This window comes from Rissa tridactyla, chromosome 4 (assembly GCF_028500815.1).
Source record: "Rissa tridactyla isolate bRisTri1 chromosome 4, bRisTri1.patW.cur.20221130, whole genome shotgun sequence".
NCBI lineage: Eukaryota > Metazoa > Chordata > Aves > Charadriiformes > Laridae > Rissa > Rissa tridactyla.
The window spans coordinates 76,333,444-76,346,432 of NC_071469.1; the positions used below are offsets into that span (position 1 = coordinate 76,333,444).

Here is a 12,989-nt window from a genome sequence, read left to right on the forward strand (position 1 = left end):
CAACCTGTGCATCACACACAGAAGAAAATAACATTGTAGAGAAAACTGTATTGGCTGGAGATGTCCATGATACACCTAGAGCATACCTGAAGCATTTGTATTCTTTTTAAGTGTTCTGTGTAGAATCTGCTTCTCTAAATGCTTTAAAATGTTAAATGTGTGTCATGCAGCTGGATGAAAATGGGATTTTATTTTAATACATATTTATTTTTTCTTTACTAATGTTGCAATATACACAGAAAAAAAAATAGGATGTGTATTAGTTCAACAGGAACTCAGGACGACCTGTTTTATGTGAACAAGGGTGTTAGGTATTGTGAACTATAAAAACATTTCATTGTTATACAAGAAGAGTTAAATGTATCACTTTTAGCAATCTTCCAAATTAAACAGCCAAGTTTTGCTCTTTCCCTCCGTCAATATGACATCATTTTGTTTATACTGAAAAAAATATATCTTGAGTTGGAAGAGATTATTCGGTGTGGCAAGAATTCATAAAATGTTCTTAGAAGTTTTCATTTTTGTCTCAGTAAGAGGAAGTCAAAACAAACATTTTCAGGCATATAAACCATACACTTTAACATTGCTCTCAGTGTAGATTTTTTTTTTTTTGGTTTGGTTTGGGTTTTTTTGCCGAAAGCACAAGAACTTTAATCAAATACATTAGTACACAAGGGAAAAATGTCTGAGGAAGAAGCTGTACATCTGTACAGGGGGGTTGTCTGCATTCTGTGTTTATTCCAGTGATAAACTTGAGCCTTCTGTCCCTCAGTACTTCAATATTTTCTGTTAAACTTAGTTTTGCAGTTCCTTTTAAACAAGCATTTAACAATCAAAGTCACTTGAGGACTGGATTACATGGATTATGTTCTCATTTTGTTTCCTCCTGATAGGACGTTTCTGGTCATTTTGTCCTGTTCTGCTGAAACCCAAGTGCCCTGGAATGCTGCCCATTGGTGTTGGGATGAGGAGAGCCATCCATCCAGACCCAGCTGCCACGGCACCGCTTTTCTAAGGCAAGTTGCTATAACGAGGTTAAAGCATACAGCACCAACACAGCAAAGTGCTCCTGTAGCTGGAGCTTTAGGTGGCATCTTAATATCTTTAGGAAGCAGGTAGACCTGGCTGCACACGTGCGAGTTATAAAGGGCTCTCTGTCTGTGAGGATGATGCCATGATGTCTGCAATGGTAACCAGCAAGGCAGTGAAGTCACTTCTAAAAGTATCGCGTTGCAGCACGGAGCTTCCTGGCGTGGTGTCAGGCAGCTCTTGTGAACCCCAACCGCTCCGCAGCAGCTACGGTTATTCTTAGAGACACTTCCCATTCCTTAGGAAAAGCTACTGTGCGAGGCTTAGTTGACTTTTATCTTTAGAAGCGAGCATTTAAATGTTGGACTAATTTGTAGCTGACTCGCAGCTCAGCTGCAGCACTGCCAGCTGCGCTGGGATCAGCGGCAAGCCTTTCTTCCCCCTCCACAGCACACTTGCAGACAGATCCAGGGCCTAGGAGCGCATTGCCCCAGAGGCAACTCGGCTTTTTCACAAGCGTATAGCTGCCTGGGGGAGTTTTCCAGAACAAGTAGCATATTAGGCATTCCCTAGCAAAGAGAAACCTTTTGCGCAGGTAGCAACCTTGCTGGCTTCATGCGCTTTGGATTGGCGTTGCCGGGGACCACTCTGTTGTGTTTGGAGATGGAGAGGGGCCGGTGACCGTGAAGTTAAGTATTGCCCGAGCGGGGCCATGCGGCTTACAGGCATGAGCTGCCCAGCCAGGCAGCAGAAGGGGGTGAGAGGAAAAAACTCTGTCCCCTCAAGGGACGTGGGTTCAGAATGGTAGGGACGATATATATTCAAGCAAAGCATCTTTTCTCTTGGTTGGATGGCCACCCGTGACGCTGGGACAGCATTCTTGTAGGACTTAGCAGAACAGCTGAATTAGAGACAACTTCTCTTGTCTGTTGGACCACAAGGAAAAAAAGTTCATTTTTGGGTGGGGATCAGAAAATTAGTTAATGAGACTGATATAGGAATTAGTAATAACTACACTGGGAGGCATCTGGCTGTGCAGCTCAGCAGTCCTTTGGCAGTATGGAGCGTTGTTCCCACATTCGCAGAGAAGTCTGTTGGATTCTTCATTCTCGTCCCACCCATCTCTTCTGGCTTCGTGGAATGAGGTTGGGAATGTGTTTTCCCTCCCAGATTTGGAAGGTTTGTCTGTCCTTTCTTGCAGTCTAATGAATAATAAGTACACTTACCGAGAAGCCCAGCAGCCTCCCCCTTTCAAGCCCCCTCGGCCAGCCGTGGTTAGGCTGGTTCGGCTGGTTGCAGGCTTCAGCTGTGTTTTGGAGAAGTATGTGTGGCAGCTGAGCAAGCCCTGGGGCAGCAGTTCCAGGCACAGGCCTCCCTGGGCTGGGACACTTGGGCTGGCAGAGGGCAGGAAAAGGCAATGGGTCCATCCATGACCTGGCAGTGGGATGAGCCATCATCTGCTCAGTTTTACTTCATTGCAAAAATAAATAAATTTCATAGTCGTGTATTCATAGGGACTCCCCATCTGAAGCAGCAGAAATGAACCAGCACCTCTGTCTCTTGGCACAGACCATTTAACCTGGACAGTAAACAAAGATATAGTTAAGAGAAGAACATTTCTCTTAAATTTGCCAAGCTTTTTTTTTTTTTTTTTTTTAGTTCAGGAGATTTCTTCTTGTTTACTTGTTTACACCACTGTTAACTTTAGCCCATCTTATAGGCACCAAAGATGCTTCTTTTCAATCCCATTCTTCTTTTCAGATCCAAGAAAGTGTGAAGGAGTACAAACCACCAATCACTCACTGTTAACATGAGTTGCTGAAGCGATTGTATTAGTTCATGATAACTGTCCAGATGCTCTAAGCACTGGGGTCTCACCGCCGGCTGGGAGATTCCCATAGCAAGCGTCAGTAATAGATAGTGTGAGAAAAAGAAACATGATCAGGGCTCTTCTTAAAGAGAGTAAAATATACACCCAGCAGGGATGAGAATATCCTAGAAACAAACAGCAGGGAGCCGATACGAGGAAGAAACAGTGCAGGAAATGGAGCTACAATTTTGATTTCATCAGATTAGCGGAAGCCGAACAGGGGAGAAACCAGAGGATTTCTGTGAAAGCAGGAGAGCACCGTGTTAGATTCAGCCTTGACCAGAAAACCCAGTTTTCACACTGGGTCTGTGTGAAAGAGCAGAAGAGGCATGGAAGTTACAAGTGAGGTGTCAGCTCATCATGAAATAGTTGGTTTCTTTCTTATTTAATTTTTCTTTTCTAAACTTTCATCTGTTTTTCAAGTCAGTTTTTTAAACTAAGAAACTCCTATTTAGAACTGAATCTGCAAAAAAAGTTGTTCACTAAACTGACATAGTTTGATTAACAGCTTTGGTCTTTCCTAAGGAATGTTCTTTAACAATTTTTTTACTGAAACAGTTCTGGTAGCTCCGTATTGTCTTGTAGTGTCACTTTTTTGGCTTTTATTAATTATTGCAATTCAAGTGCAACAAATACAGAACTAACTCAATGAACCTTTAAAAGCATATTACTCTTAATTAAATGGAAACTTAGAAGACATTGGTTGAACTGGGTGAGCCTCGCCAAGGGCAATAAGTACATTATATCTACTTAGTGTTTTAGGCAAATTTGAATTCTGTCTCTAACGAAATTAGTCTGATTTTCAAAATGAGGAAAGGGGGTGGAAGTAACGGGAGTGTAAGGTCGTGAGTCATCCTATATGAGCCTTGTGTTGGCAGCAAATCTGAGATAGAAAGAAAAGGGAGATGTCTCATTAGGGTGTCATGTTAACCTGAAGTGATTAAAGTGTGAGGCCTTGTAGGAGCTGATTTTCTCCAGAAATAGGGCTTGTAAGCAAATCTAGGAGAAGAAATCAAAATAACAGAGGAGTCTCAGCCTACTGTGTCGTGGGTCTTAGGACATTGGCAAAGTCAAGCTTCCTGAAGAGAAGATGAAAATTGGTCCTTAGTATGTTTAATTAAAGAGAAGATTGAGAATTATTTAAATATAATTTAGAGTGATTAAATGAAAACCAATATTTGAATATAAGGTTTAATTTCCCAGAAAATAAATCATGGCTAAGGATGAGAAGCTTCACATGTAAATCCAGTGATTTGGAGACCCCTGCACGGAAGGGGAGCTCAGATGCGCAGCCCTCAGAGGACTGGCCCTGCTGGCTGGTGTGCTGGATGCGCGCGCTGGATGCGTCCACTGCTGCGTCTGCCGAGCTGTTCAAGAGCTGAACAATATTACAGGCTGTGTAACAGCAAGCAAGACTTCCATTTTCCCTGGAAGAACGAGGAATCTGTGACATGCAGTTGATCGTTGAATAGGGAATATAATCAACACTGTTGAATTAAGGAAGCATTTGGTTTGAAAGTGGTTACTTAAAATTGGCTACTTTTCTCTCCGTTTTTATTTTACTCTTTTAATACTTTGTTTTAGAGTACCTTTTTTCTGGCCTCCAACTTTCATAGCAGTTGACTAGAAGAAATAGATAAAATAATTTTAGAATGCATTTTAGTTGAATTTTGGATAAACTTAATGGACTTTTTCACAAGTAATGTTTTGAAACGTTTTTCCCATAAGACACACTTAAGAAAAATATTAAATACTAAAAAAAATAGAATATGTGATTTGTTGTATTTTATAGACTTAATGGACACAACTTTCACACAGGAGGCTTTTTGTGGGTTGAAGACAGGTTCTGCTGGCTGTGCTGGGCTCAGGAGTCAGGACTCAGCAAATTCCCTTTGTCTGTCTTCGGTGTGCTGCTGGTACAAACCGTTGAGAACTCTTGCTCTTAGCGCTTCTGCGAATGTTTTAGGAAACGTGTTTGTTGTTTCAGAGCAAAGATGAGGAAGGCAATTCTTTTTCCAACAGCTTCACTGAACAGTAGGGAATCACCGTCACTTACAGACAGGGAACTTGGATAAATAAAGGGAAGGCTGTGTCCACACGGCACTGGAGGGTAGAAGACACCTACGCTACCATTTCTTCTTTCAGAAAAAGCAGGATACTTAACGAAGCAGGGAGTTAGCCAGGAGAGCTGTGCTGTCAGCACTCTCCAGCTTCTGGTGCCTGAGCAAGCCAGCTTGGATACCCCTGTGCCGCGTGCAGTTCTGCAGTCATAATCTGAGTTAAGCTACAGTTCCTGCGTCCACACTAGCCTCCGAACTTCCTGACTGTCTTATTTGTCTCCTATCTTGTTTTATCCATTGATATTAACTGTTCCTTCAGGCAAAAAGTGCAATAGAAAGCCAAGTCACCTGTGGTATAGATACTGAGTTTCTGACCTAGAACAGTACATAAGGAAGGGAAGCCTTTAAAGCCTGCCGTATTTGAGGGAGCAGGTACCTGATGTTTTTTAGCCATCAAATAGCTCCTTTTATTCTGAAAACGCTCACATTTAAATGCGATGAGGGAGACCAGCAGAAACACAAGAAAACATTTTGTGTAGTAATATGAAGTATTTCAAAAGAAATCTGCAGTGCATAATTTTTTGCCGAGTATAAGCTGGTGTAGAACTTTCTGCTTCTCATAAATGTGAAATTAGTTCGCGTCTTTTCTTTCTTTTATGGTGTTGGCAGTTATTCAGTCCACCATAAGCCCTGTGTCCTAAGTTTCTTGATTCGTGTCTAAACATTGCTTGTATTAGCTGTACCCTAATTAATCCTTTTCTGCCACAAGTTGAATTTGCCCAGCATGCATTTCATTGCCAGGAAAGGATGCACCAAATCTGCTGATGCCAAAGAGGTAATGTGTACTTAACATGCATCAGCACTCGCTCTCCCTTTTATAATTGCTGATCCTCCCGCACTTAATAATACACTACGAAGTTAAGGTTATACACAGCTCAAGCAGTGCTAACTACCAGGGTGTGTGGTTATTCTATAATAACCACAATTTAGGGTGTGTTTCAATTTTACAGGGCAGTCATTTACTTCAAATTACTTTGTCATTTCTTAAAGTCATTGTGTAATTCCTTTATTAAAGGAAAAGAAAAAAATATAATTTGATTTTTAAGGATGCATTAAATAACACTAATTATAATGCTTAGCTCTTAGCACGTTTTTCATCCTCAGTGCTTTATAGCTGTTTTGCTAATTAATTTTTACAGAATCCTTGCGGTGAGCAGCTCGCTGTACCTCTGCCTGAAAGTCAGGAACGCAGAGGTGGGGAAGTTGAGTGGTTTGCCCAAGATTACTGCGATTTGCCCAGGAGTTGGTTTTAGAGCCAATGCTAGTATTTGGTTGTTTCTGACTGCTGGGTCATGCACTCACAAATCTTTCTTTCCCCCATACCATATAAATAGTCTCAAGAATTATTTAACCTTTAAAACAGATAAGAACAGAGCCTTAAAAGAGCACAAGTCAGCTCTATGATCAACAGAATCCTGGCTGTGTGAAGGACGACTTGCTTCTAAACAGCTCCACTTGAAAAATAAAATTCCTGTTTACCTTTCAAGGTCTTTCGAGGCAGCAAAAATTCATGTCCACCAGTTCTTTTCTTGAAGTTTCATCAACTAATTAGTGGTTCTGAGTCAGTAATCCATGTTTGCGTTGCCTCCTTTAAGGCCTTTTCAAGCTTCAGCCTAACTGCGAGCTCTCGGCCTGTGATTAAATTTCTGAGCTGCCTTTAGTCCCAAGAGCATTCAGTGCGGTGTGAAGAAATGTCTTCAGCTGCGGGCTTCTAACAGGTGAGGTATAAAGGAAGAGAAGATGTTTCCTCTGTCCTTTGTAGGTGCACCTTCCTTAATGGAGGAGAGAAAGGAGAGGTAGTAAACGGAAAGTGAAATGACTGAAATGGGAGCAGGTAAGTGCTGAGGACTTCTGAAATAGCAGGCCATCATATTTTGGCAAACATACAGAGCAGAAAGCCTCTTTAAAAACAGTTTATCCAGACAATAACTTGAAGAAAAGTTAACTGGAACAGTTTTATCAATACTGTCAAATTTCTTGGCGTGCTGATAATACTGGGATATATTCATATGTGTGTGTGTGTGTATATATATATATATGTAGTATTACATTCCAATAGTGTAATATGATATAATGTATCTATGAAATCACATGATTTTATAAGACTCAATTTCCAATTATTAAAAAAATCAATCTGAAAATGTGTCTTAAACGTGGAAGAGCTTAACAGTGCTGGAAGGCAAGTTAGAACTACTCACAACTTTTAAATGCTTGTGTTGGACAGTGTTGTGGATATATTTATTTTCCGAATGTGGACTGGATAATATTATACCCGTATTTATCACAGCTGGATCATTTTCAACTGCTCGATCTTTCTTGTTTATTGATTGTAACTGGTTCCAGCACTGCGGGAATTCAGACTGAGTCCTCCCCAAATTTTAAAGTTAATTACTTTTAAGCTTCTGGCGTAGTTATCTTTGACTTGGGTATTATGTTAACACTGCAAATACTAAATACTCATTTAAAAGGAAAAGGTGACTCTTGTCCTTTTCCCAAAGGTACTAATCCTCCCATGGGATCATGTTGCAACGCTTCACTGACATGCTGTAGTTGGCTTCAGAGGAGCTTCGTGCAGGAGCGAGGGCTGAGACAAGCCTCCTTCAGGACACAGCCTTAAAAATACAGGGATTTGATGCCGACAGGGGGGTTTGTCAGGGCTTCGTCACTAATGGGAGTTTGCGACAATACAAACTTCAAGGACTTTACGGTAAGACAAAATGAAAACCATAAAATATTACTGGCATTGACTTGCTGCAAGACTGTACTTTTTATTTGCCATAAAAAAGAAGAAATACTTGTTTAATACTGGCATCTCAAAGACTGATGCTGTTTCCTTGAGAGTTCATAGAACCTCACCAGCCGGCTACCTTGTTGAAATCTGCTTAACCAGCCTTTCTTTAAAAATATTGCTTGCTGTAGCTCAGTTCCTGGCCTACCCTACAAAATTGCAGTCTCTGGTAAAGTTAAAAGGATGATTCATACACCTGGAGAAGGAATTGAATATTCAAGTCACTTGTCAGGCTGGCAGGTTTAAATTATATAACAGGAAGCTTTCTATTCATATGTAATGTAACTGAATCACCACTTCTTTATTGATAATTCATTATATGTTGCTACTATCACTCTGCAGCTCTGAAATGCTTTTTGCTATAATGATTTTATACCGTACTAGTATAATGGCCTTCTGACTGTGTCAATCAGCACTACTTGCGTGTACAATAATATTATTCTGCAATCTGTCTTGGGAGAATGCTTAAAAGCTTTCTCTCATTTTCTCCATTTAACTCATGTATTATCTGAGTTTTTACATTAAATGGCCATACTTAATATCCCATGACATGTCACCTATTTTCTAGGGAGGATACTGATACAGTACTTCCCAATTCCAGAATCTATACTAATCAAATTACACCTGCCCACTTCAGCCAAGAGCAGTTCGTTCAGTGCATCAGCATTTAATCTGTAGGAAGAACTTATGAGAGGGAACAAAAACAACGTGAACTGTAGTTGGCTAAATGCGGGCATGGTTGATGCAATTTGTTTTGTGAAGAGGGATTAGAAGATATTGAAGTCAAGCTGAGGTACAGGGGTCAATTTATATACAGATTTATTGCCAGAACTCAGCCTACACTGGTAGCACGTTTATAAAGACAAGGCCAAATCCAGCAAATATTTATGCTATTTCTGATATGCACTTTGTGGTAGGTAATTGTGCTGAATAAGACTTCTCGGCTGTAGAATTAAATGTGTGTGCAAAAGTAGCAAACTTGGTCGGACTTTACAGAGAGTTCAGTCCCAGTGCAGATAACAATCATAGTTTTGCATTGAAAGACTGCCTGGAAGTCCCAAATAGCTACTCTAAGCCCCTTCCACAGTCAGGTTTTTTAAGGAAATTTTAAGTCTTGAAATGCTGGTTGCTGAACACAAAATCCTACGTTGGAACCAGTGCCAAGGCGTTTAAGCTGTTTGACATAGATGTTTTCCCAAAAAATACTGGATACACTTAAATCTTATTTGTTGTTTGATTCAGTGAATGCCATGGTGTAACTAACTTCTATGTTAAAGAATAAAAGACTGTTTACCAAACAGTTCTGAAAATTTAATGTTTCAAGGGCAGCAGGTGTCCATTTACATTAACGTTTGCTTATAATATAATCCCATCTACTCTGCATACGAGAACTTCGGGCAAAGTTAATGCAGCAAGCGTGCAGTCTCCAAGTACGAGCAGAATTAATTTGCTCAGCCACACAAGAAGAATGGCAAGGTGGAAAAGCCGTGGTTTAATTAGGCCACAGCCTTATTAACTCATGGGACAATAAATTGTACAGTTCACATTGTCATCCTTTTCTCAGCCTATTTTTAAGCCAGCTCTCCTTGGGAATTGGATATTCCTGCCTGGGCACTTCTAGCTGTAAATGGAGGAGACTCTTTCAGTTGTAGAGCTCATACGAAGGTACAGAAGATCCTAAACCATCAGGCAAAGATAGAAGTATTTTTGTGACTTGTGAATGGGAATATGCATAATCATGTATAGGTAAATAGCTTTTCTTGCTTTTGATGACGAAACAGCACCCACTTGGGCCTCTCCTAACTCCTGCCTGCACCAGCACATTGGCAGAAATCATAAAGAATTTCCTGTACTAATGTACGTTTGGTGGGGAAAAAAATCCATGGGCAAACTGTATAGTTCCATGTTTAAAAGTTGAGAAATTGTCATAGAAACCTCTCATGGTTTGTTTTCTTTTGCCAGCGTTTCCTCCGCTGTGTTAACCTGCCAGCCTTGCTTTTGTAGCCCCTCACAGGCTTTCAGAAGCTCCCAGCACACAGGGCTGCCTGGGTGCCATAGGCATCGTCACGTCATGGGTCCATACCCTCTCCAACTCTGGGTTTCTGTTTTTACCTGAGCACAAAATTCACCCTAAATGGTTTTGATTACCCCCAGCAACAGCAGTGACAGCACCCTCTACATTGCAGTCTCACGGTGTTTTGCAGAGGCAAGCAAGCGACGTTACCCTGTAACCCGGGAACCAGAGTAAATGATTTATACAGCCTCAGAAGGCTGGAGCAGCAGTGAGACCGAAGTATAAAGTTTAGTGGACACGTGCAGCTTGTCGTGATGGGTGCCCCAACCCCATCTGCAGTGTTCAGACCTCCTGCAGGCCACCACTGGTCTTGTACCCTGTGCCTGAAGGCAGCAGGACCTGCCACCACGCTCCTCCGGGCACTTTGCTCTAATCCTTGCACTACGGTGTCTCCCAGAAATATACAGCAAGTGTCTTTTGCTTCTAAAATGCACTGTAATTATTCCTTTTATGGTTTTGTTGTAACACACAGGGTGTGTTTGGTTGCCTTGGAATTAGTATAATAAGCCAAAGAGGAGATAATGCTTACTTACGGACAAGCTAAATGTAAAATAAAGGGATAAGGGACTCTGGGCAGAAAGTTCTTAGGAAAAAAAATATTGGTTTTCTTTGAATATGTTTATTTTGTAATTCGATAGGAATAAACAGTTACTATGGCAACTGTCGCATCACAGACGACACGGGGAGCAAGGAAGATACAGTATACTAACCAATTAGTGGAATGAGTTTTAGTATTTTTAAAGAGACATTTTGCCTGTTAATGTGATGATACATCTTAACCTGGCCTTCAAGGAAAGTTAGGAGTTTGCTCCTGTACATCCTCTTGGCAGTTACATTAGCTATTGCTTCTCGATGTTGCACCCCTCTTTCAGGTGTCCTCCTCTTTGAAGGTCCTCACTGCTCCTGGGGCAGTCACAGCTCACAGGGTCCGTCCCGGGGAAGCCACCCCATCCGTGGGGACATTGTCCCAGGCCTGGCAGTCACAGCCTACCAGAAGGTGGGGAGGAATAGTAATTTATGCTCTTGTGACACCCAAGATGCATAAAATGCATTACTACTGTTAATTAATCCTTGCACCAGTCTGATGAGGTAAGTAAGCATTATTACCCTAGGATTTTTTTAAATTTTTTTTGCTATTTTTAATACATGAGGCTGCTGAAGTTTGTTTAAATGTTTTCAAGGTCAGGGAGAAGTGGAAATAAAGCATCCCTGGTTTCCAGCCTTGCATCCTGGACGCTATTCAGCGCACTCAGTTTTTCTTTGCTGAACTCCTCTCATATCCCTTTTTATTATTATTGTTATAAGAATATTGTTAGTATGGTCTTGAAAAAACAAAATGCTGTAGTGCACCAGAGGTTAGTTCCTTTTTGTTTTCAAAGGAATTAGAAATACAGCAGCTGTCATGCATATAGAAATTATAATCATACCTATGCCATGTTTTCAAGGTTTGGGGTTTTCTTCCCTCTTTTTTTATTTTCTTTCAAGAAGAGGGGGGTATTTTGGTTGCTCTGCAGGCAGTCTGTATGCGTGTAAAATTAGCCTCATACCGCAGGGTAGTTCAGAGTGCCGTGTTTAATCTGTGTATTCATGTCTTGTGTAATTTTCATATACACATGCACACACACACACCCATCTACTTTAAATTTTTTGCATATATATTTACTTGTATATGTTTTATACAAATGCCTATATAGACATATATTATTTCCATTACTGGCTATAGCACATAGGGCTGTTGACTGCGCTCTTTTTCTTCCCTTTAAAGAGCACTAGCACCATCGAATTTTATTTGTTTATTTATGTCTTCTCTGCAAGAGACAACCTTCACCAGTATAATTTTTACTCTTAACACCACATTCACAGAAGGTTGTGCTTCAAAGCAGACATATTTCCCCTCCCTAAAGAAGAAACGTAGTGCTGCAATTTGTCTTTTTAACTAAGCTATGTGGGTCTGGGTAGCATAAAAAAAAAAAAGAAGGAAAAAAAGTGTTGTCCTTGTCACCTGCCATTTTTCTAGCCGACTTGACACCCCCAGGCTTCCCAACAGCTCTTTCCAGCAGGAGCTGTCTTGGAGCTCTTAGCATCACCAAATAATTGAGGTTGTCACATCTCTTGTTCGTTGTTTTTTCCAGGCCTGGAAAAAATGCAAATATTTCATTGTAGTCATTAATTTTCCCATCCTTTTCTTCAAGCATCTCATTGGTTTGATCTGATGAAAAGGGCTGAAGGCATTATTGCAAACACAGTGGCATCCAGGTTCTGCCTATAGTGGGGAAGAATCTCATCAGATAAAGTCTCAGGGAGGTCATCAATCACAGTTGCTGACAACCATTTTGCCTTCGTTTGTTACAGATGTGAACATGCTTAATTATTTGTAGTGTAATTAGTTCATGAAATGTCAGGAAATGTCAAACTGTGTTCACAGCACAGATTTTTGCAGCAAAGAGCAATGAGAGCAAGTGTCAGTGGGAGACGTGGAGGACTGATGGGGGGAACTGTGTCTGCAGGCAAATGAGGGAAATGGCTTGGGGGACAAATGAGGGTCAAAATATTAAGATTAAAGTTTTGAGAGGGAGACCTTCAAGGGAGCCGAGTAAAGCGGGACGTGAATGATGTCACCATCCAGCAGCATTTCAAGCACACGTCTGGAGTGGGAGGAGGGAAGGTAAATCAATATTTACACTTGTTTTAATTTGATTTTTTTAAACATTGGCTTTTGATGGCAGATCTTGAGCAAGAAGAATTTCAGCAAAATCCTCTGACGCTGAAAAAGCAACTTGATAGAAGAGAGAAAAATTCTAGTGAAAGATTTCTCACACTTTCTACATTTCTTAATTTTAAAATGATAAAATCAGCAATACGTGCAATGATTATGGAGAAATTATCATAAAAAGCAAATGTATTTATTTTCTAAAATTACTGAAATACCACTTTACCATAAATTGTGTATTAACTTGGCTTTCTGTTCCTGCAAGTCGACCTACACAACGATAGTATCTCCATGCTTGAACCCCAGGTACGGAGATGTGCTGAGCTTTGCCTCCCAGCAGAGCCTTTGGACTAGTTTCCCTACAAAAGGGAAAGGGAGTTTAATAAATGGGCCAGGTG

General features: G+C 40.8%; 1 long non-coding RNA gene across 7 annotated transcripts in view; it reads right to left on the reverse strand.

The window, feature by feature from the left end:
- Positions 1-268: 268 nt before the first annotated feature.
- LOC128909256 (uncharacterized) overlaps positions 269-12,989 on the reverse strand; it is an 86,734-nt gene continuing 74,013 nt past the window's right edge. For 6 of the 7 annotated variants that reach the window (XR_008466309.1, XR_008466307.1, XR_008466306.1 and 3 more), the window contains 4 exons: positions 12,818-12,950; positions 11,884-12,015; positions 6,499-6,791; positions 269-2,608 (listed from right to left, as the gene is read on the reverse strand). This is a non-coding gene — a long non-coding RNA (uncharacterized LOC128909256). The remainder of the gene's footprint in view (positions 2,609-6,498; positions 6,792-11,883; positions 12,016-12,817; positions 12,951-12,989) is intronic. The other variant, XR_008466304.1, reaches the window with a different exon arrangement.